The sequence below is a fragment of the Oryctolagus cuniculus genome, chromosome 9, assembly GCF_051225735.1.
Source record: "Oryctolagus cuniculus isolate XC-2025 breed Fujian yellow rabbit chromosome 9, ASM5122573v1, whole genome shotgun sequence".
NCBI classification, from domain to species: Eukaryota; Metazoa; Chordata; class Mammalia; order Lagomorpha; family Leporidae; genus Oryctolagus; species Oryctolagus cuniculus.
Genome location: NC_142875.1, coordinates 89519991 through 89543764, shown reverse-complemented (window position 1 = coordinate 89543764; position 23774 = coordinate 89519991). Strand labels below are relative to the sequence as shown.

General features: G+C 48.0%; 1 protein-coding gene across 1 annotated transcript in view; it reads right to left on the bottom strand.

Moving 5' to 3' along the window:
* Window positions 1-20338, bottom strand: part of BID (BH3 interacting domain death agonist) — a 34856-nt gene extending 14518 nt beyond the window's left edge. The window contains exons 1-2 of the mRNA XM_008250129.5: window positions 20289-20338; window positions 17499-17542 (exon numbers count right to left, since the gene is read on the bottom strand). The gene's annotated coding sequence lies outside the window, so the exon portion shown is untranslated. The remainder of the gene's footprint in view (window positions 1-17498; window positions 17543-20288) is intronic.
* Window positions 20339-23774: the final 3436 nt, after the last annotated feature.

The following is a 23774-nucleotide window of genomic DNA, read 5'->3' as shown; positions in this document are numbered from 1 at the left end:
TTAAAATTCATGCAGAATTTTTCATAACACTCACTTTCCATGAAGTTTTTGAAGACCTTACCATGTGCATGGATTTCAAGATCTGTTGCACCAAAATGAACTTATCCTTTAATGTCATTTCCACACTTTTTGAAGTCTCCTCATACACAGAAAAGACCTCCTATAAAATGTTTATAAAGAAACAGACTGTATTTGATAATTACATAAAAAATTACATCTTCCCAGGACACATCCGAACTTCACCTATCATAAAGCAGAGGCCAGACAAAAGCCAACTAAGGATTAACTTAAAAAATAAATGCCCATTCAATGGAACAGACCTAACCATGGAAAGGAATGAGAGATGTGTGTGCACAGGTTAGAGAGATGTCCGACACCATCTTAGGCTCTAGCCCCAACTGCCATGTCTGGAAACCAGGTGACCCCATGGCTCAACCTCAGCTCCACCCCCACCTTAATGGGATTTGCTGCTCCTACTTCCCTACCCACCCCCTGGCAAAGTTTTAAGAGGACCTGTTCCTGAACACGTGGCTCTCTCTCGATCTCTTGATCTCTCTGTTATGCTCTCCTTCTCCCTCTTTTCCTTCTTTGACCCTTCCCTCCAGTCTGTCAGGTTTCCCCCAGTAAAGCAAGGAAAGAACGAAAGAACGGAAGGAAGGAAAGAAGGAAGGAAGGAAGGGAGGAAGAAATCCAAAAGAGCCTGGACAAAAATTTCCATAGAACAGTCTGAATAGAATAATCCTATTTTAGAAAGTATATGCCAGGGTCAGTGTTATGGCAAAGCAGGCTAAGCCACAGCCTACAATGCTGGCATCCCACATTGGAGTGCCATTTCAAGTCCCTGCTGCTTCACTTCTGTCCCAGCTTCCTGCTGATGAACCTAGGAAAGTAGAAGGTGGACCAAGGACTTGGGCCCGTGCCACCCATGTAGGAGAGCTAGATGGCTCCCAGCTTTGATTTGGCCTGGCCCTGGCTGTTGTGACATTTGGGAAGTGATGGAAGATCTCTCTCTTTCTCTCTCTCTCTCCTTCAAGGAAATAAATAAATAAATAAATAAATAAATAAAAGTATTTGCCTGTGTATGTGTGGATCTACACACAATAGTAGGTTGAATAAAATGAAATCAATGGTCATTTTTTAAGGCAAAACCAAATACAATCTCTTTTTTTAAGGATTTATTTATTTTATTGAAAGGCAGAGATACAGAGAGAGAGAGAGAGAGAGAGCTTCCAGCTGCTGGTTCACTCCCCAAATGGCCTCAACACTCAGGGCTGCACCAGTCCAAAGCCAGGAGCCAGGAGTTTCATCCAGGTCTCCCACGTGGTACAGAGGCCCAAGCACTTGGGCCATTTTCTGCTGCTTTCCCATACCTGTTAGCTGGGATCTGGATCAAAAGTGGAGCAGCCAGGACTCTAACTGGTGCCTATAAAGGATGTTGACGCTGCATTAGCATTCTATGCCACAGTGCTGGCCCCTGGCAATTTAATATGGATCTTAAAACATAGGAAATAGGCTGGCGCAGCAGCTTAATAGGCTAATCCTCCGCCTTGTGGCGCCAGCACACCGGGTTCTAGTCCAGATCAGGGCGCTGGATTCTGTCCCGGTTGCCCCTCTTCCAGGCCAGCTCTCTGCTATGGCCCGGGAGTGCAGTGGAGGATGGCCCGAGTCCTTGGGCCCTGCACCCCATGGGAGACCAGGAGAAGCACCTGGCTCCTGCCATCGGATCAGTGTGATGCGCCGGCTGCAGTGCACCGGCTGCGGCGGCCATTGGGGGGTGAACCAACGGCAAAAGGAAGACCTTTCTCTCTGTCTCTCTCTCTCACTGTCCACTCTGCCTGTCAAAAAAAAAAAAAAAAAAAAAAAAACATAGGAAATAAAAAACAAAATAATTAACAATCAATTTGCCTCTGGAAAGAAAGGAGGGGGCCCCTAGCCCTCCCCAAAAAGGAAACTGAACATGAGACCAGCCCAAGGGAGGGAGCTTCTGCCTGCCAGGCAGCAGCAGGAACTGCACTGTGGCACCACCATGCTTTTTGGTCCTATCCCTGTCTTAGGAGCACATACTGCACCCCAATCCTCCTCTGAGGACTCTGGAAGAGTCTACCCCTACCATGCCATGGCCAGGTATGGCTCTGATTTGGGCAAGAAAAGGGCACAAGAGCAAAGGACCAAGTGCATGCGGACAGAGGGAAGCACTAGGACACTGGCCAGAGGCCATCCTCTGGATCTCCATGGGACAAGAGGCAAGAGCCAGAGTCATTACCAGCCTCAAGACAAAACTCAAGGGCCAGTGTCTGGTGCACAGGATTAGGCTGCTTGTAATGCTGGCATTCTACATGGGAGTGCTGGTTTGAGTACCAGCAGCTCCTTTTCCAATCCAGTTCCCTGCTAATGCAACCAGGAAGCAGCAGATGATGGCTCAAGTACTTGGGTCCCTGCCACCCACATGGGAGACCTGTACAGAGTTCCAGGCTCATAGCTTTGGCCTAGCCCAGACCTGGCTGTTTGTGGCCATTTGGGGTAAACCAGCAGATAGAAGACCTCTCTTTCTCTCTGTTTCTGTCTCTCTCCTTCTCTCCCTCTGTCAGTCTGCTTTTCAAATAAATAAATATTTAGGAAAAATCAAAAACAAAAAAACAAACAAGCCACAGAAACCAGACAACCTCCCCAGAGTGACTGCATAGTAAATTACACTCTAGTTTCTACCTCCAGCTACGGAGCTTGCATCTCTCTACCACCCCATTAAAAACAACATCAGGTGGGCAATGGCCTAGTGGTTAAGACACCTATGACTCAGATCAGAGTACTGGGGTTCAATTTCCATCTTTAGTTCCTGACTCCAGGTTCCTATTAATGTACACACTGGGAGGCAGCAGGCGATGGCTCAGGTATTGGGTCCCTATCACCCATATGGTTGAATTCCAGGCTTCTGGCTTCAGCCTGGCCCATGCCTGGCTGTTGTGGGCACTTGGGGAATAAACTAGTGGGATGGGGTGGGAGATCTGTTTATCTCTCTGCTTCTCAAATAAATCAGTAGATTATTTTTTAAAAAGAAGTCAACTTCAGAAATTTCCATGGGGGCAAATATTCATCTGTCACTCCAGCACTCCAGACATAACTCATGCAAACATTTTGATTGACTTCCTTTCAGATGTGTGCATGTACAAACACAGACACACACATACACATCTACACATAAACTTCCATAGTCTTCTGCCTTCATCTACAGTGTTATCATTTTCTCACTCCAATACAGTCTTCCAAAACATCCTAATGCCTTTATCTTACTGCAATGGTTTTCAACCAGAGGTGATTGCGGCCCTCAGGAAGGACTTGGCAATGCCTGTAGACAATTCTGCTTGTCATGGGATTGGGGAAGTGATACAGACAGCTCATAGTGGGTATCAGGGGAGTGGCACATCCTACATACAGGTTTAGCTAGACCAAAAAGTCAAGTGCCTGATCTGAAAACCCTGTTCTAGTGTCTTCAGATGCACCAACATACCATTAACTTCCTATGTTGGGCACTTAAACAGTTTAAAAATCTTCACCACTAAAAACAGGACTGTGATTAGCACCCTGGTGTGGCCTTTTCCTATTAAGTCTAGAATCAAATAAGAAAGAGCACAGTGGAAGTACAAAGTGCCATCCTGGACTGGGCTCCCGGGAATTAAGACAAAAGTGACTGTAGGGGCTGGCGGGAGCACCTGGGCTCTATGCTTGGCTTTGGCTCCTGACTGCAGCTGCCTGCCAGTGCAGACCCTGGGAGGCAGTGGTGATGGCTCAAGTAGTTGGGTTTCTGTCACTCATATGGGAGGCCTGGGCTGAGTTTCAGGCTTTGGCTGGGACCAATCCCAGCCATTGCAAGTGTGTAGGGAATAAACCAGCAGATAGGAGCTCTCTGTGTTTCTGCCACTCAAATAAATATTTTTTTAAAATTAATAATAAAAAAGTGACTGCACCCCAATTGGGCTGTGACCTCGAGGACACCTGGGGTTGCCTCCTGCAGAACAGGTGGCCTAGAGGTCTTTAAAGGGATGGCCTGCATTCCTAGGCCCCACGGCTTCAGGAGATGCATGACTTTCAGGGCAGACCACTTGCCTGTGTTGGGGTCACACCTCTGAGTTCATTCCTTTTTTAAGCAGAAACTGAGTCAATGTTAGCTATAAGCGGGGCCAGTACGATAGGGATGAAGATATGACAAGAAACCACAAAAGCTCCTGAGTTAGCAGTGGTTTCATCCCCAAGCCCCAGTCCTAACTAAAAGTGCCAGCAAGAAGGACAACTCCAGTGGCCAGGAGGGCAGGGAATGGGAGGCAATAACCAGCTACCTCACCTCCGCACCAGCACAGCCAAGACCTCGGCAGCCTGGAAACCTGCACATTGGGACTTCGAGTCCCTTGATGAGCCTGGCTACAGGGATGGCCAACTTAGTCACCCTCAGCAGCTATGGAGATTGGCTCTACGACACAAATCCTTGGACCCTCAAGCACCTGCCAGTACCTACACACAATCTCCGTGTACTTTAAATCCTCTCTAGGTGACTTTATGATATGTAACACAACGTCAATGCTACATAAACAGCTGTCCGCTGTACTGTTGAGGGAGAAATGAAAAGTCTGGACATGCCCAGTAAGGACACCATTTTGTTTCTGAGTACTTTTGCCCTGTAGTTGCTAGGATCTTCTGACGTGGGGCCCAAGGATGGGGACAGCCAACTGTGTCACAGCTGATAACAAGGACCCGGCAATGGCCATCAGGCAGCAACAGCTGCAGCACACAACCGGTGCAGTCTCCAATTCTCACAAGACCCTGGCAAAGAGGACGCTGATGCTCCAGTTCTTAGCAACAGGGCTGAAGCTGAGGGCACCCAGTGAGGGCAGGAACTCTCAGTGGCTGCAGAGTGGCCCGAGTGGGGGTGCTGGGGCAGGTCACTGCCCACCACTGGGCCTATTCCTCACCAGCAAGACTGAAGCTGAGCCCCTACTCCTGACATATCCAGTGTAGGCTTGGTGAGGCCCGAGGCTCTCTCCCTCAGCCTGCAGTTCCTCGATCTTTCCTTTGAAGGCTGCAAAGCAACTCATTGCTAAAGATTAACTCATGTAATACGGGAGTGATGTAATGATAAGGGTAAGCCGGTGGAACCACAGAGATTCAGGACTCAGTCACCACCTCTACAGCTATCCCAATACCACACTCTATTTTGTCTGTTTGCTCAGACAGAGTAACCCAAAATCCATCCAGGGACCCCAAACCTGAGCTTGCTTTGCCATCACAAAGAACACTCTGGCTCCTGTCACCAACCCATCAGTAGAAGGCCTTGACCTGCACACCTTGACGGGCACACGTGCTGATCCTTGACTGCAGCTCACTTCAGAACAGACTCCTGCTCTCTTCCACCACCCTGTTGCTGCGTGCAGTTGGGAAAGAGGACTCAGTCTTTGGGAATGCAAAGGGAAGTGGACAACAGCACGGTGGGTCTGCTCTGACTCCTGCCTTCCCCTTCGCAAGGCCCCAAAGGCCTCACCCGCACCCTGGGAAACCAAGTGAACCTGAATGAACTGAAAATCCCACAGTTCACAAAGGCCCAGCTCAGCACCAACCCTACACAGTCAACGCTGAGGCTTAGGCTACACTGTGCAGGAGCAATCTTCCCAAGAACTTGTGGAAAGAAGACCTTTTTATGGAGCAAAATCCTCAGCTAGGCAGAGCTCTCTGTGGCTGTCACAGGGTCCTCCCTGTTCTCCCATGCAGACCTCCAGGTCCCTCAAACAGCCCCCGGGGAGGGTGTATTAGACTAAAGCCTGGGAACAAACCCTGCCCATCTCCCCTGGCCCATCAGGACCCAGCCATGGCACTGAGTATGGCACTCACCAAGCAAAGCACTGTGCACAGAGCTGAGGGCACGATGGTAAAAATGGCCCACGTGTTCCTGCCCCATGAAGTGTATTCATAAAAATACATAATTACAAATGGTAACCACTATGAAAGAAAAGCATATGCTACTCTAACAACCCTATCAATCATTCACTCACTAAATATTCAGAGTGCCCACTGAGTGCCAGGTGTAAGGAAAGGGGTAAGCCAACAGCGTAAAGTAGAACAAGGAACCTGACCTAGATTACGAACCCAGAGGAGAGAAAGCACCATGCGGGTCAGGCCTGAAGAACACCCAAGAACTAACCAGAAAAAGAAGTGGGCAGGGAAAGGACTTTCCAACACCCTATGTTTTGGGGCCTTGGTATCCCCATCAGAGAAATGGGTCTGGAGAATATGGGTTTCCTTCTGGTCCCTTTGGTTTCCTCTGGTGAACATGTTAAAGACTGTGTTTAACTCATTATTTACTGGGGAAACAGTAAGATGTGAAGACCACTGAGAATCGTACAAATATGCAAGGAGGAAACAGGAAATGAATTTACAGAATGCTTACATCCCCCAGCCAGAAACCAAGTGCATTTCACTGGGAGAAATGCATTTGCCTTTCTATGGACGAAATCTTTTGTGTTAATACCTGTTTTCTACAACTTACATAGTTAGGAGGCAGCTCAAGACAATGGGGGAAATGCTTTTGGCCCATTTCAGAGTCTTTCTTTTTTTATAGAAAGCTTTTATTTAGTAAATATAAATTGCATAGGTACAGCTTTTGGATTATAGCAGTTCTTCCCCCCATAACCACCCTCCCACCCCCAACTGTCCCACCTCCTACTCCCTCTCCCATCCCATTCTTCATTAAGATTCACTTTTCATTATCTTTATATACACAAGTTCAACTCTATACTAAGTAAAGATTTCCACAGTTTGCACCCACACAGACACACAAAGTATAAAGTTCTGTTTGAAGACTAGTTTTACCATTAATTCTCATAGTACAACACATTAAGGACAGAGATCATACATGGGGAGTAAGTACACAGTGACTCCTGTTGTTGATTTAACAATTGACACTCTTATTTATGACGTCAGTAATCACCGAGGCTCTTGTCATGAGCTGCCAAGGCTATGAAAGCCTCGAGTTCACAAACTCCGACATAATTTAGACAGGGCCCTAATCAAAGAGGAAGTTCTCTCCTCCCTTCAGAGAAAGGTACCTCCTTCTTTGATGGCCCCTTCTTTCCATCAGGATCTCATTCACAGAGATCTTTCATGTAGGTCACTTTTTGCCACAGTGTCTTGACTCTCCATGCCTGAAATGCTCTCATGGGCATTTCAGATCCGAATGCCTTAAAGGATGATTCATTTCGGTCTTTCACACTTTCCTCTCTGATTTCCTGACATTCTTCCTGCCTGTGAGAATAATCTCCAGAATATTCTTTGATACAAAAACAGGGCTGAGCTCATTAGACTGAACTGTCTGTTCCTACAGGTGCGGCAAAAGTGTTCATTACCAGCTAAGCCTCCTTACATTTCCTGCACAAATATAAAGCCACCAAGGTCACAAAATCAACTTCCACCTGGAAATCGTCATAAGGAATCTCAGAGTGGACCTCTGAAAGCTTCTCTGATTTGCTATCCAGAGGGCAGGAAGCCAACAACAGGAAACTCATGAGGTCTCACCTGCAGTGTATATAAGGGAGCATGGCCCCTATGGAGAGAAATGCAGGCCCATCGAATGCCAAGCACAAAGGCTGTGCATTCAGAGCTTGCACTAGCACAGGACTCACCCAGAGATTCAAAAGCAACCAGAGGGGAAAAGCTCCACGAAGAAGATAAAGGCAAGGCCACAGGCAGGCCCTGCAAGCAGGCTGTCGGCCTGTGGAGCTGCATACCAGTGGAGGAGAACTGAACAGCCCACTAATTACAGGTGCCTTTCATTTTCTCTGACTAGTCACGGGACAAAAAACCAGGGAATCTGTCAGTTATTCAAGCTCCAGCCATTTGGGGCTGATAATTATGGAAGTCATTCCCCTACCCGTCTGCCAGCCAGCAGCTGCCTCCCTGGGCTGTTTGCTGCAGGTGTGATCAGAGTTCTGTTTTTATCCGTGACCCTCCAGTATCTGTGCATCTATTCAGGCTCTTACTCACATCCCCCAAATATAGTACATGTCTGGGCCTGCCAGGATGTGACCTTGACCATACTGTGATCCAGTTTTCCTAGGAAGATTCTGTGGACTTTGCTCCATGAGGTCAACTTCAGTTCCTCTAAACGTAGCATGTCATAGCTAATGACATGGGCGTCAGTCACAAACATGGCTCATGTGACCAATCTTTCCAATTACATCCTAATTTTTAGATTAAGGACACAAATGGGGGCCGGTGTTGTGGCATAGCAGGTAAAGCTGCTGCTAAGATGTCTACATCGCATATAGGGGCTGTTCCAATTCCGATCCAGCTCCCTAATGTGCCCAGGATGGCAGCGGAGTATGGCCCAAGTGCTTGGGTCCCTGCTCCCATGTGGGAGACCTGGAAGAAGCTCCTGGCTGCTGGCATTGGCCTGGCCCAGCCCTGGCTGTTGTAGCCATTTGGGCAGATGGAAGATTCTCTCTCTCTCTCTCTTTCTCTCTCTCTCCAACTCTGCCTTTCAAATAAAATAAACACATCTTTTTAAAAATAAAGGACACAAATGCTAGTTCCTTTAAAAAATTAAAAATAGAATTTCCATTTGATCTTGATTTCTGCCTCTGAGTATACATGCAAAAGAACTGAGAGCAGGGTCTTGAACAGCTTTTGGTACACTAATGTTCTTTGCAGCATTGCTCACAATAGCTGAAAGGTAGAAACGGCCTGAATGTCCATCAGTGGACATTCAAGAAAATGTGGTATACACATACTATGGAACGTTATGTAACCTTAAAAAGAATGAAAATTCAGCACATGCTACAACCTAGAAAAGCGCTGCTAAGCAAAATAATCCAGTCACAAAAGGACAAATATTGTGTGAGTCTATTTCTAATAGTACTTAAGGTAATAAAATTCACAGAAAAAGTGTTCAATGGTTGCCAAGGGGGTGGAGATGGGTGGAGAACGGGGTGTTAATGTTTAATGCATAGAGTTTCAGTTTAGAAGGCTCAAAGAGTTCTGGAGATGTGAATGTACTTAATGCCACTGAACTATGGTTACAAATGATCAGGAGCAGACCTGTAGCTCAGCAGTTAAGGAGCCCACCTCCCACAAGAGTGCCAGGCTTTGTTTTCTGCTCCTGTTCCTGATTCCAGCTTCCTGCTAATGAAGACAGGGGGAGGGGAGGCAGCTCAGGTAGTTGGGTCCCTGAGGGGAACCTGATCACAGAGGGGAACCAGATCAAGTTCCTGGCTCCTGCTTTGGTCTAGTCCAGCCATTTGGGGCATTTGGAGAGTGAACCAGCAAATAGGAGCTCTCTCATTTTCTGTCTCAAACAAAATAAAAATAAAATTAAAAACCTGGTTAAAATGGCAAATCTTCTATCAAATTTATCCACAATAAAAAATTTCTTTGAAAAAGGACAGATTCTTTATGCTGAACCTATGTAAAAAGTCCCTCATACATTTAGAAAACAGAAGTTAAAACATCAACAATTCCCCCATCAGTGCTTTTGGTCCAGTCCAAGTCATGTTCTCAGGATTTGGGACCAGCAGTCCGCTTTCATAACACTATAACCCTTCCCACTTAGAAAGAACCCTGGAAATCCTGCCCCAGGGCACTGGTGGGCTCTGAAGTTGCCAAAGAGATGTTAGAACAACAGCCTGGTTCAGCTAGTACAGTCCTTTCCTACAAGGTTCTGATTCTTTCCTTTGTTGAAGACGCACATACACAGAGGCACAAAATCCCCAAACTATCTATAGAGGACCAAGACTGACTATCTCTGATTTCTTTTTCCGACCAACACGACCAGAAGAGTGAAGAGTCAAATTCTCTTCTGGGGTCCTATCCATAACGACTTCATAACATGTGGTATGCATTTCCCCTGAAGACAAAAGTGTATTATGTGCAGCAAGGCCACTCCTATTATGCCCACAATTTCTGGATATTTACACTGATAGCATTTTATCTACACAAACACCACCAGAGGTTTCAGGAGTCCCTCTACTAATGGGACAACTACTCTTGGCTACTCATAGCTCTTAGGATAGGAAGACTTAAATCTAATTTTGTTTATGGTATGTTTCTTCTTATAAGGTGGATGACTAAACCTATGTGACTCTCCAGGGACCCTCTGAGAGTCTCAATGCTAATTTCAAATATAAAGTGTCTTGTAACCGATAGAATAAATAAAGGGGAGAGTGATCCAACATGGGAAGCGAGATACTCAGCAGACTCATAGAATGGCAGATGTCCTAAATAGCACTCTGGCCTCAGAATCAGCTCTAAAGCCATTTGGATCTGGCTGAAAAGCCCATGAGAGTATTTCAGGCATGGAAAGCCAAGACACTCTGGCAAAAAGATCTCTGTGAGTGAGATCCTAGTGGAAAGAACAGGTCTTCAAAGAAGGAGGTACCTTTCTCTGAAGGGAGGAGAGAACCTCCACTTTGACTATGACCTTGTCTAAACAAGATAAGAGTCGGAGAACTCAGAGGGCTTCCATAGCCTTGGAAACTCATGACTGGAGCATAGGGAGATTACTGATGCCATAGACAGGAGTGTCAGTTGGTAAAGTCAACAACAGGAGTCACTGTGCACTTACTCCTCATGTAGGATCTCTGTCCTTAGTGTGCTGTACATTGAGATTTAATGCTATAACGAGTACTCAAACAGTATATTTCACTTTGTGTTTCTATGGGGGTGCAAACTGTTGAAATCTTTACTTAATGCATACTAAACTGATCTTCTATAAAAAAAAAAAGAAAGAAATTATCAATTCCCAACTTGACTCTCACTGGGATTAAACATGACAATAAGTCTGATCTGATTTCATCATCATTTAAAAAATCATCTATTATTTTTCACTTTATGTTTCTGTGTGGGAGCAAACTGTTGAAATCTTTACTTAATGTATACTAAGCTAATCTTCTGTATATTAAGATAATCGAAAATGAATCTTGATGTGAATGGAAGGGGAGAGGGAGTGGGAAAGGGGAGGGTTGCGGGTGGGAAGGACAGTATGGGGGGAAGCCATTGTAATCCATAAGTCGTACTTTGGAAATTTATATTCTTAAAATAAAAGTTAAAAAAAAATATAAAGTGTTTTGAAAATTTTTCCCTTCTAAATGTAGGGTCCAATCTTTGGAAGGCAACATCAAAACCGCTGTCAAAGGCAAAGTGAATCCTGCGAGCCAAGATCTGGTTACCTATTAATGAAACTGGCAATTCTTGGCTCTCATAAATGGTGAACTTTTGTTCTTTGTCCTCCACCCTATTAAAAAAAATCAAGACCATAATGAAGTCAACATAAAGCACCAAAAATTCTGCCACTCACAATATCAGCTATGCATAGAGAAATAATCTTTCTCTTTGAATTCAAAAGCATCTGTGAGCGACAAAGAACACAGCACATTAAAGCGAGCAAATCTGCCTAACACTGTGGCATGTTTCATTGCTTCCTTTTGGACTCATATATTAAAATCCATGCAATAAAACTCAGTTTCCAAGTTTTGTCTTTCACTATACCCTCCCCAACCCCACACTCTAGAACACACCAGTAAATTACTTTAGGATACAGTATGTTTCAATAAACCCTAGGGTGCCTGAGACCCTCCTACAGAATCCATGAGGTCAAATATACTTCACAACAAACACAATAACAATTATCCATTATTATTATTATCTTCATTATTCCTCTCATTCCTGAGGTCACCCAGTGGGGCTGGGGTCTGTGGGCCCATCAGACATAGGTAGAATGTCCTGCACAGGCAGGCCGCCAGCTGTGGCTGGAAAACCTGTCTCCAGGCAGCCGGCATCTCCCCCACTCATAGCTTCTCCTGCAGCATGCGTGACCTTGCGGTTTTAAATCCCACCTTCAGGGTGGGTGCAATCTTTCACCAGAGCTGGCAGAGTAGGGGCTCAGCCCCTAAGGAGACAGGCTGTCTCCAGGAGACCCCCACTATCTCCATGAGCCCCAAGCCAATCAACATACCATATGTAAAACCCCCGTCCAAAGGGCACCCCCATAGAATGACCCAACAGAAAAAACAATAATGCTTTAAAAACCCTGAGCACTTCTCATCTGGTCTCCTCTCAGACCATATGCTTTTCTGTGAAATAAAAGTTTCTGCCTCTTTGCAAACTGTTTCCTGGATTTTTATTTCTATGCTAAGCTGAGGAAAAGAACCCATGAAACTGACTCCTGCAACCGCCTTCCCCTCCATGACTGGTAACAATTCTCACCCAAGAAAGCACACTGTGGAGTTTTCCAGAGGCTGGATGATGAAGAACTGCAATGAACTGAGAATCCATACATATTCCATTCAGCCAGACATTCAAGAGACTTGCAAATAAAAGCAACCACGGAGGCCGGCGCTGTGGTGTAGCAGGTAAAACCACCGCCTGCAGTACTGCATCCCATATGAGCGCTGGTTTGAGTCCTGGCTGTTCCACTTCCGATCCAGCTCTCTGCTATGGCCTGGGAAAGCAGTGTAAGATGGCCCACATCCTTGAGTCTCTGCACCCACATGGGAGACCTGGAAGAAGCTCCTGGCTCTTGGCTTCGGATCGATGCAGCTTTGGCTGCAACTCCCAACTGGGGAGTGACCCAGCAGTTGGAAGACTCTCTCTCTCTCACTCTCTCTCTCTGCGTGATTTTCAAACAAATAAATAAATCAATAAATCTTAAAAAAAGCAACCATGGTGGCCAGCCTTGTGGTACAGCAAATTAATAACCCACCATTTGCAACACCAGCATCCCATACAGAGCTCTGCTTTGAGTCCTGGCTGCTCCATTTCCGATCCAGCTCTCTGTTAATGTGCCTGGGGAAAGCAGTAGGAGCTGGCCCAAGTGTCTGAGTTCCTGCCCACCCATATTTGAGACCCAGATGGAGTTCCTGGTTCCTGGCTTCAGCCTGGTCCATCCTCAGCTGTAACAGCCATGTGGGGAGTGAACCAGAGAAAGGAAAATCTCTTTCTCTGTCTTTCCTTCTCTCTCTGTCATTGTGCCTTTCAAATAAGTAAAATAAATCTTAAAATTTTTTAACTGTTAAAGAACAATTTTTAAAATATTTTATTTATTTATTTATTTATTTATCAGGAAGACAAATTTGACTCTTCCCAGTGAGTGAACTGGTGGAGTCCAACCAGAGAAAGACATCAGCATGGGCAGAGAGCCTGTGGTCCCTGGCTGAGGGAAGGAGGAAGCCCAGGGCTCTTGGGCCTTATTTCTGGCTCTGCCCCCAGGGAACTGGACTCTCCTGCTCTGATGGCAGTGGTGAGGGGAGTAGGGAGTGGGCTGTCTTCTTGTAGCTCTCTGCTGCTGGTTTTCCATTCATAAAAGTAGATGTTAGAATTGGAAGGCACCTTAGGAATTCACATTGTTAAGAAACTGGTTATGTCACCTTGCTAGTTCCTTCATTAGCTGAATGAATTCTTTTGAGACATGTTCGTTTTATCATTTTATATTTGTATAAAGATTGTTTCACTTAAAAATTGTCCTTGGGGCTGGTGCCGTAGTATAGTGGGTAACCTGTGGTGCTGGCATATCCCATATGGGCACCGATTTGAGTCCCACTGCTCCACTTCTGATCCAGCTCCCTGCTAATGTGCCTGGGAAGGTAGTGGAAGATGGCCCAAGTCCTTGGGTCCCTGCTCCTACATGGGAGAACCAGAAGAAACTCCTGGCTCCTGGCTTTGAAGCAGCCTGGCTCCAGCCATTGCAGTCATTTGGGGAGTGAACCAGTGGATAGAACATCTCTCTCTATATATATCTATTTATCTATCTTTCTTTCTAACTCTGCCTTTCAAATAAATAAAATACTGAAAAAGAAAAATTTTAAATGTGGTATATCCATTTCAATAAAATATTATTCAGCCAAAAGAAGGAATGAAACACTGCTCCGAGCTACAACATGGATGATCCTTGAAAACCTTATGCTGGTCACAGAGGAACACAGAGTGGTGCTGGCATTGCTGAGCAGCAGCTCAAGTCACCACCTGTGGCACTGGCATCCCACTGGAGCATCAGGTCCAGTTCTTGCTGCTCCACTTCAGATCTAGCTTCCTGCTAATGCGCCTGGAAAAGCAGCAGAAAATGGTGGGTCCCTACCAGCCACGTGGAAGACCCAGAGGATGGGAGATCTCTTTTTTTCTGATACTCTGCCTTTCAAATAAATAAATTTTTAAAATGAAAAAAAAAAAGAACATATAGTGCATGATTGCATTTATATGACATATCCACAACAGTACGCAAAGTCATAGAGAAAAAGCTTGATTAGGGTTTCCCAGGGTGGGAAGGTGGGAAGGCAGGAAGAAAGCAAAGTTATCAATTATGTGAAAAAAGTTTCTTTCTGGGGTGCTGTAATGTCCTAAAATTAGACTGTGGTGATGACTGCATTGCTCTGAATATACTAAGCACCTGTCAACTGTATACTTAAATGGATGAATTTTGTGATATATGAAATACATTCCAAATGAGTTAAATTTTTAAAAATTTTATTCATTTATTTGAAAGTCACAGAGACAGAAAGAGTGCTTCCATCCACTGGTTCACTCTCCAAATGCCCACAACAGCCAGGTCTGGGCCAGGCTGAAGCCAGGAGCCCAGAACTCAATCCCACATGAGAAACAGGGATCCACCACTCCAGTCGTCTCCTGCTGCCTCCCAGGGTATGCATTAAGAGAAAGCTGGGGGGCCTGGCACTGTAGCATAGCGGGTAAAGCCGCTGCCTGAAGTGTCAGCATCCTATATAGAACCAGCTGCTCCACTTCCGATCCAGCTCTCTGCTATGGCCTAGGAAAGCAGTAGAAGATGGCCCAAGTCCTTGGGCCCCTGCACCTGCATAGGAGACATGGAAGAAGCTCCTGGCTCCTGGCTTCATATAGGCGCAGCTCCAGCCAGCCATTATAGCCAATTAGGGAGTGAAGCAGCGGATGGAAGACCTCTCTTTCTCTCTCTCTCTGCCTCTCCTTCTCTCTGTGTAATTCTGACTTTCAGATAAATAAATAAATCTTTAAAAGAGAGAGAGAGCGAGAAAGCTGGGATCAGAGTGGAGCTGGGACAGAAACCCAGGCACGCTGATATAGGATGTGGTAATCTCAAGAGAGGGTAAGAGGGCCAGCAACATGACCAGAGGAGCCTGTGGTGGGTAACAGCAGCTCTCCATGGCCTGGCAGAAAACTCTTTCCTCATCTGCAGAGGGATCGCAACCCACAGCCGGGGAGAAGGCAGGCCTCTGTGAAGACGCTGCCACTGTGGTCCCTCACAGGTGAAACACCACCCATGGAGCTCCTCCAGCAGGGGCTCTGAACCAGTCCCTGGTCAGCCAGGCAAGGAAGGGTTTGGAGGTCAGATGCATTCCAGGGTGTAAGGAGAAACACAGGGAAGGAAAAGCAGCTTTTGGAGGCAGTGGATCCCAGGTGTCAGGTGGTCTCCCAGCCAGGAGCCAGCCTCCCCTTGCCTGGGCCACAGGTGAAGTCAGGTTTGGGCTATAAGAGGAATGGAGATGCCCAGCAGGTGGGGAGGGTGTGATGGGCTGCAGGAAGCACCCTTGCCACAGCTGTGTTGTCACCGCCCCTGGAATCAGCCAGCCTGCATCAGCTAGCTGCCCAGAGCCACACCACCTCCCTTCCCAGGGCCACGTGAGGAAGCCCTCCTGGGAAGTTCTGTGGGAGGCTGTGATCAAGCTTCTTTTATGGCCTCAGCCTCAGCAGGGCCTACCTGGATTCCAGAGTAGCTGTGCAGTGCTGGGCCCAGGCAAGGAAGGGAGTCAGTCCCCGAAGCAGTGACCTCCAGCACGCCAAGCTCAGAGTTCCTCCAACCAGATGCCAGAGAGGCCTCCTCCTTCCTGTCTCTGGGAGATGCTTGCCTAGTACAGAGGCCTCTCCCAGCCCCCTCGGATGCCAGGTCTGACTTCACAGATGGTGCCTTCTGTATTAATAACACACTGAGCTAAGCTGAGCGTGGCAGATGGTGGGTGGGACTCATGCATGCAGCAGGCTGCCTCCAGACTGTGTCATGTACATTCCAGAGGCATCTCATGATCATAGAAACTGAGTTCCTCGGCAACAGATCATGGGCCTGCACTGACCCCAGAGGTACACACGTCTGCCATCTGCCAGGTGTCTTCATGCCACAGCCCCTTTCCACTCCCATCTACTACCCCATGCCTGGCACCCACCGCCAGGTCCCCTGCTCTGACCTCAGTTGGCTCTGCAGAATGGATATGAACCCCAGAGAAGCTCCAGTCCTTAACTTCACCTGCCTAGTAAGAGGCCCGTGAGGGCCGGTGTTGCAGCACAGTGGGTAAAGCCGTGGATTGTGATGCCAGCATCCCATAACAGTGCTGGTTCAATTCCTGGCTGTTCTGCTTCTGATCCAGCTAGCACACCTGAGAAAGCAGTGGAAGTTCTCCCAAGTATTTGGGCCCCTGCCACCCAGGTGGAAGACCTGGATGGAGTTCCAGTCTCCTGACTTTGACCTGGATTAGTCCCAGCTGTTGCAGTCATTTAGGAGTGAATCAGAGGATCTTTCCTCTCTCTCTCTCTCTCTCTCTCTCTCTCTCTCTCTCTCTCTGCTGTCATTCTGTCTTTCAAATAAATATTTTCTTAAAAAAATAAATACATACATAAAAAAGGCCTATGTACTCCTGGTCCCCAGAGGAGCCCCTAAAGTTGGAAAGGTCATATCTGCCTTCGAATCCACAGCGTGACTTCACTTTCCCCATCTGTAAAAAGGGCTACTCCCTGCCTTGTGAGGACCACATGAGAAAACAGGGAAGGTGCCCAGCATGTACCGGCCATTAAAAAGACCCTTCCCCTCTCTGTGGCTTAGGACAGTGTGGGGGACCCAAGCAGGAGCACCTAAGGCATGTCCCAGTCCAGGCCCAGAGTTGTGGCCAGCTGAACATAGGTCCAGGCACAAATCACTCATGAGAAACAGCCCCCACAGCACCTACGCTTCCTATCTACACAGCTTGCAGAATTACTGCAAGAATTAATATGAACTAGTGCCCCAACTCAAGATGGTTTGACTCACAATGTCTTCACTTTACAATGGAAAGTGTAGCCATACAGCCATTCTGTTTCTGACTCTGGGATGGCAGTCAATAAATTACACAGAACAGGCTTTGTGTGAAATGCCTGTGCCCAACCACAGGCCAGGCCAAACTACAAGGTGTGGTATGTTAGGTGCACTAAATGAATTTGTTTAATTTTTTAAAAATTTTATTTAAGAGGCAGAGATGGAGTTCCCATTCACTGGTTCACTCCCCAAATGCCTGCACTGGTTGGGCCTCAGTTGTGAATCAGGAACTCAATCCAAGTCTCCACATGGGTGGTAGGAACCCAATCACTTGAGCCATCACTGCTGCCTCCCAGGACCTGCATTAGCAGAAAGGTAGAGCTGGGTATTGAACACCCATGTACTGCAACAGGGGACGTGGTCAACCCGGCCAAATGCCTGCCCTAACATGCATTTTCAACTTAGAATATTTTCAACTTACTGTGAGTTTATCAAGATGTAATCCCAGTGTAAGTCAGGGAGCACCTGTACAACAAGCACAGGGAGATTCAGCAAGTTGGATCCTACACACAGACACACAGACACACATACTGCACTTGGACCTGCAAAGACCAGCCTACCCTTGACCCAGGCCACAGGACTCAGAGGTTTGTTAACTCATGAAGGAGCCAGTGCTCAAGGCAGGCTCTGCCTTGCCCAACTGTCAGCAGCACAGCCATCAGCATGGCTGGGGGAATCTCATCCACAACAGCAGAAGCCCTGGCAGGAAGACCCAGGTGACAGGCCTCTCCCCACATGGCCGCAGACTCACTTCTGTGCAGCCCCCTCTTGCCCATGGCCACCAGGACAGAACATCTGTCATTCTGGTGAGTTCAACCCCACTCAAGTCTGCTCCAGGATTTGAATGGTGGTCTCTTCCCTTTCAAACCCCTTCCTTCTCTCTCCCAAAACCCCTAAGCTGAGAAGACTCAGTAAGGCCCACTTGCTTCACGAGGGCAGTGTAATTCAAACAACCCACTTCCTTGTTTTCTTAGCTGGTGGCTTCTATGTCTCCTGGACATAACACTTGAAACGCCAACCAAGAATTTAATTTGCAAACCATCAGCACCTCCAGAAATGGCTGCTTTATGGTTAATTTCGACAATCTTGTTTGTCTTTTAGTTGAAACTTCCCTATTTGGACTAAGGCAGAGAGGAGGAGGAAGGAAATAAAGACTGTGAGAGGGGGAGGGGCTGTAGGAGGCTGCTAGGGTGCCCTTGACACTGCCCTACTAAACCTGCACACTGTCCCCGCCCAACTCTGGCTTCCTTGCAACCCAGCTGGGAAGGCAGGTGCACAGAAAGGCATGCACTCTGTTTCTCACCCAGCAGGTCTAGGCGATGGACTGGAGGAGTGGGAGGTCTGGGCCTCCACGCAGGACAGTGCAAGGTGGAGTGTGGAGCCTGACACCCTTGGCTGTGACCCTGGGCAAGTAACTCTCCTTGCTTGTTTCCCCACCTGAAGAATGAGGACAATAACCCGGTCTCTAATTACTGTGATGTCTGAGCTGATGAGCACACAGAGCCTTTTTACCTGTGTCTGTGGCACATAGCAAGCTCCGTGTGTTACAACTGACCAAGCCCTTCCTCCTCTCTTCAGACTCAATCAGCTGCCTGCTTCAAACCTGCATCAATGGCTTAGCACAAGGGCACAAGTGGCCCCTTTGGTAACTAGCAGGTGTGGCAGTTGAGGAGCTGAAATCAGGTCCTGTGTTTGGAAGCCCAGTGGGGTGGGCAGGGACACTGCTGCCCAAGCTGCCCTTTCAGCCCCTACCTAGTGCATCCTGACCACAGGAACAGGCACGGAAACACTCCCAGTGGCCACAGCTCCAGAGCAAGTCTTTTCGTGAGCCAACAGCATAGAGTCTGTGCCTGGGTACCAGCACCAGGACTCTCCCTGTCCTGTGAGGATGGCGCTGGGCTTTGAACACTGACACTCACAGCGTCCTGCTCAGTCTCCACCTGTCCACTTCACATTAGAGACAGAAGAAAACTGGAATTCTACTTATCTGAAGGCTCTGACATCAAATGCCCACCCTAGAGCTCCACCCGCAGAAACTTTCAAAGCCACCTTCCTCCTGGTTCTGAGACCAGATTCTCTTGCAGAGAGTCATCGCTGACTCCCAGGGGACTCTGGGGCCCTGGTGCAGAGTCTGCTTCAACAAAGGACAGCCCAGGAGATATGCCTGTGTCTCCATTTCAGGGTGAGTCAAGTGCGCTGCCTGGGTGGAGATGGAATGTGGAAAAACATCTTTTGGGGCTTCCCCCAGCTCTCCTAGTGCAGTCACAGGGTCGCAGAGTCGTGTGAGAAGCTCCCTGCTGGTCCCTGCCCTGTGCCTCCCCACCTCCCCGGGTCTGTCACAGACCATCTGCCATCCCAGGAGGCCCAGGCCCAAACCCACCTCCAAAGGCCTCTCTGTGTTGCTCAAGCCACTCCCTCACTGCCAGCACTATGGTGCCATCACGACCCCAGCTCCAGGTGCACATTCATATTTGTGAGTTGCAGAAACGAAACTGTGTCAGCTCAGCCACTCAGTGATGAGGGTCTCTGAGTTCTCCCAAGAACGCCTGAGGTCATTCGGTCACTCAACGCATCACTCAACCCATTCAAAACACTGTTTCCTACAGTAGCTATCAGCACATCATTTCAAACCACCTCCAAGTCACTGGAGGGAATGCCTTGTCCCCTCTGGCCACACGGGCCCTGCAGGTGCAGAGAAAGTGCTTTGGATCAGAGTTTAAGGTTTAAATCTGGTCTGGGGTTTGGGCCCTGCCGTGGGTCCGGGAGGATCTAAACGGCCCCTTCCCATCGGTTTTTGCATCTCTGGAGTTGGCCCAGGGCCCCTCACTCACTCGCTGCCCGCGCGCTCGGGGCCACGTGTCATGTGGAGGAGACAAAGCCTCCTCCTGCCCTCCAAGGGGTGCGCCGCTTCCGCAAGACAGGGCTGCTCCTGCGCCAGGCCAGCTCCAGGAAGGTGCCCCTCCGGCGGCGTCGCAGCCACTCCGAAGCAGACCCAGGCGGGAGTGGTTGCTGAAGTGTGGACGTCGGGGGCGGCACCCTACGGCCCAGTCTGCTCTCCCCTCCCCGGGCTACCACAGGGCGCAGGGGGGCTGGGTTCGGCCCAGGGGGAGCTGACGAGTGGCGGACCCTGAACTGGAGCTCACCGCGGACCCCGAAGGCGCGGGGGAGGGAGCGCAAGCCGGGGCGCCCGCCAGCAGGAGAGGCTACTCACCAGCCAGCCGCCGCCGCGGGCCGTGCGCGAAGTCCCCTGGGCTCGAGGACGCAGCTCGCAGCCGGCAGCTTCCTTTCTACACCGCACGCACGCCCCGCCCCGCCCGGGCCCGCCCCCTGCCTCCCCGCGCGGGTTCCCGCAGCGCGGGACTCCCGGGCCCCGGCGAGGGCTCGCGGGGAAAGGGGGATCCGATTCCGGCCTGGCGCTCCGGTTGGGAAGAAGTTGGATGACGGGGCTGAGTCGCAACGCCAGACGGCAGCTGTCCCAACAGAGTCAGGGAAGGTGGCCCCTCCCTCCAGCGACGCCTTCTCGTGGTGCTCTGCCTTCAGAGTAACCCCTAGGAGAGCAATTCTGGAAACTTCGAAGGATGGAAACGTCTGGTAAAGGCATGAGGACCAAGGGTCATCTGAGCCCCTACTCACCAGTCCTCTGTCCGGAGGAGTCCACAGTTGGCACCTGCAGCGCACCCCAAAGGAGGAACGCACGTGACCCCAACAAAAAAGAAACAGAAACAGGAAAGCAAGTTTCTGGAAAGGAGGAGGAAGCAAATAGGGCCGAGAAACTTGCTATAAATGAACATAGGAACAGAAACTAAATAAAAACTAATGATAAAAGTAGGGGAGGCTGGAAAAAAAACATATAGTTGTATTAAAATAATAAAATCAGTGATTTTCTTCTTTGTACATTTTTTGTACTTGCCAGTTTTTCTTAAATGACTATGGCAGGGTTGGTGCTGTGGCATAGCTGGTTAACGCCCTGGTCTGCAAAGCTGGCATTACATGTGGACAGCGATCTGAATCCTGGCTGCTCCACTTCCAATCCACCTCTCTGCTAATGCACCTGGGAAAGCAGCGGAGGAAAGCCCACGTCCTTGGGCCCCTGCACACAGGTGGGAGACCTGGAAGCAGCTCCTGGCTCCAGTAACCTCAGCTCCAGCCATTGCAGCCATTTGGGGAGTGAACCAGCAGATGGAAGACCTATCTCTCTGTAACTCTTTCAAATAAATAAATCTTCTTTAAACATTTAAAAAATGACTATGACACTAATTTTACAATGAATAAAAATTTTAAAAATGATTGTGACACTAATTTTACAATGAATGAAAACTTAACGTTGAAAATTAGATAAAGGAGGGGTGGGTGCTGTGTCAGGGCAGATTGAGCTGCTGCTTAGGACAACCCTCCCCTCCATCTAATAATATTACTGGGTGGAGTCCCGGCTGCACCAGCTCCCTGCTAATGGCCTGGGAAAGGCAGCAGAAGATGGCCCAAGTGTTTAGGCTTCTGTCACCCACTAGGAGACTCAGATGAAGCTCCTGGTTCCAGTCTTCAGCCTGGCCCAGCCCTGGCTGTTGCAACTATCTGGGAAGTGAACCCGCGAATGAAGATCTCTCTGTCTCTGTCTCTCCCTCTGCATCTCTCTCTCTGCAATCTTTCAAATAAGTAAATCTTTTTTTTAAAGATTTATTTTATTTATTTGAAAGACAGAGTTACAGAGAGAAGTAGAGACAGAGAGAGAGGTCTTCCATCTGCTGGTTCACTCCCCAGATGGCCGTAACGGCCGGAGCTGTGCCGATCCGAAGCCAGGAGCCAGGAGCTCCCTCCAGGTCTCCCATGTGGGTACAGGAGCCCAAGGACTTGGGCCATCTTCCATTGCGATCCCAGGCCATAGCAGAGAGCTGGATTGGAAGAGGAGCAGCCAGGACTAAAACAAGCACCCATATGGGATGCTGGTGCTTCAGGCCAGGGCTTTAACTTGCTACACCACAGTGCCAGCTCTTCAATTCAGTAAATCTTAAAGAAAGAGAGTGGCAGCTTAACCCACTGTGCCACAATGCTAATCCCAAAACTTTTGGTTTTCATACACAATTTAAATAGGCTCTAAAGGAGGTGTCAAAAAGAAAAATCTGTACATTTTGAACAAAAGTAGGCTCATTCCAATAAATATATTTGCTCCTATGCTGATTGGCGTGAAGGGGACAGTACTCATTTGGGTGTCTAAGATGACAGTACAGAGGATTCCATCTGTAGTCCCAGCACAACATTGTCCCCACAGTGCCAGTCTGGAGTTTGAGGCCAGGTACAACCTTGTGCTGCATTCAGTGTAGAGTTCCTCATTTGGCCAACAGAAACTGGCCCACAGAAGCTGAAAGTCATTTCTGGCACTCATGTCTAGTGTCATACATATGTTTCTAGGACTGTAAGTTTATTTCTAGTCTCCTGTAGGGGCCTCCCAGGCCAATTCATGCTCCTAAAACTGTCCTCAGGCTTTCACCGCAAAATCTTGTTAGGGGAGCTTAATTTCTTCTCCTTTCCTTCTCCTTCTGCTTGTTTTCTTCTTTTAAAAAGATTTATTTGACAGTCAGAGTTACAGAGAGAGAGCAAGGGCCAGAGATCTTCCATCTGCTGATTTACTCCCCAGATAGCCTCAATGGCCAGAGCTGGGCGAGGCTAAAGCCAGAAGCCTGGAACTCCATCCATGTCTTCCACGTGGATGCAGGGGCCCAAGTTATTTTGCCATCTTCTGCTGCTTTCCCAGGTAATTTTCCAGGAAATGGAACAGCTGGGACTCAAACTGGTGCTCATGTGGGATGCCAGTATCACAGGCAGTGGCTTAACCCACTTCTACACAACACCAGATCCAAGGAGCTTAATTTACTAGTTATCTAGTAAACCTTCCAACTTCGACACTACTCAACTCTCCCTTCTTTTTCCTTTCTCCCCCCCTCCTTCTTCTTGTTTGTTTTGTTTTTTTTTAGGATTTATTTATTTAGGGGCTGACATTGTGGCACTGGGGGGTCAAGTCAAGACTTGCAGTGCAGGCATCCCATATCAAAGCTCTGGTTTGGGTCCTATCTGTTCCACTTCTGATCTAGCTCCTTGCTAATGTACCTTTCTTGCAAAGATGAAACTCTGGATCTGGAGGCACTAGTTGGGAAATTTGGAAGGTGGTGGAATTCTTTCATAATTGAATTACAGTAGTCTTGACACAGCTGTGTATTTTCTTTTTTTTTTTTTCTTAATTTTATTTAAAGAACCAATTTCAGGGGCCAGTACTGTGGCGTAGCAGGTAAAGCTGCCGCCTGCAAGTGCCAGCATCCCATGTGGCCGCCGGTTCAAGTCCCGGCTGCTCCATTTCCTTATCCAGCTCTCTACTATGGCCTGGGAAAGCAGTAGAAGATGGCCCAAACTCTTTGGCCCCTGCACCCACATGGGAGACCTGGAAGAAGCTCCTGGCTCCTGGCTTCAGATCGGCGCAGCTCCGGCCATTGTGGCCAATTGAGGAGTGAACCAGTGGATGGAATATCTCCCTCTCTTTGGCTCTCTTCTCTCCGTGTAACTCTCACTTTCAAGTAAAATAAATAAATCTTTTAAAAAAATAAAGCATACAAATTTCATGTATTTCATATATACAGATTTAGGAACATAGTGATACTTTCTATCCTACTCTCCTTCTTGCCCATGTTCCCACCCTTCTTCCTCCTCA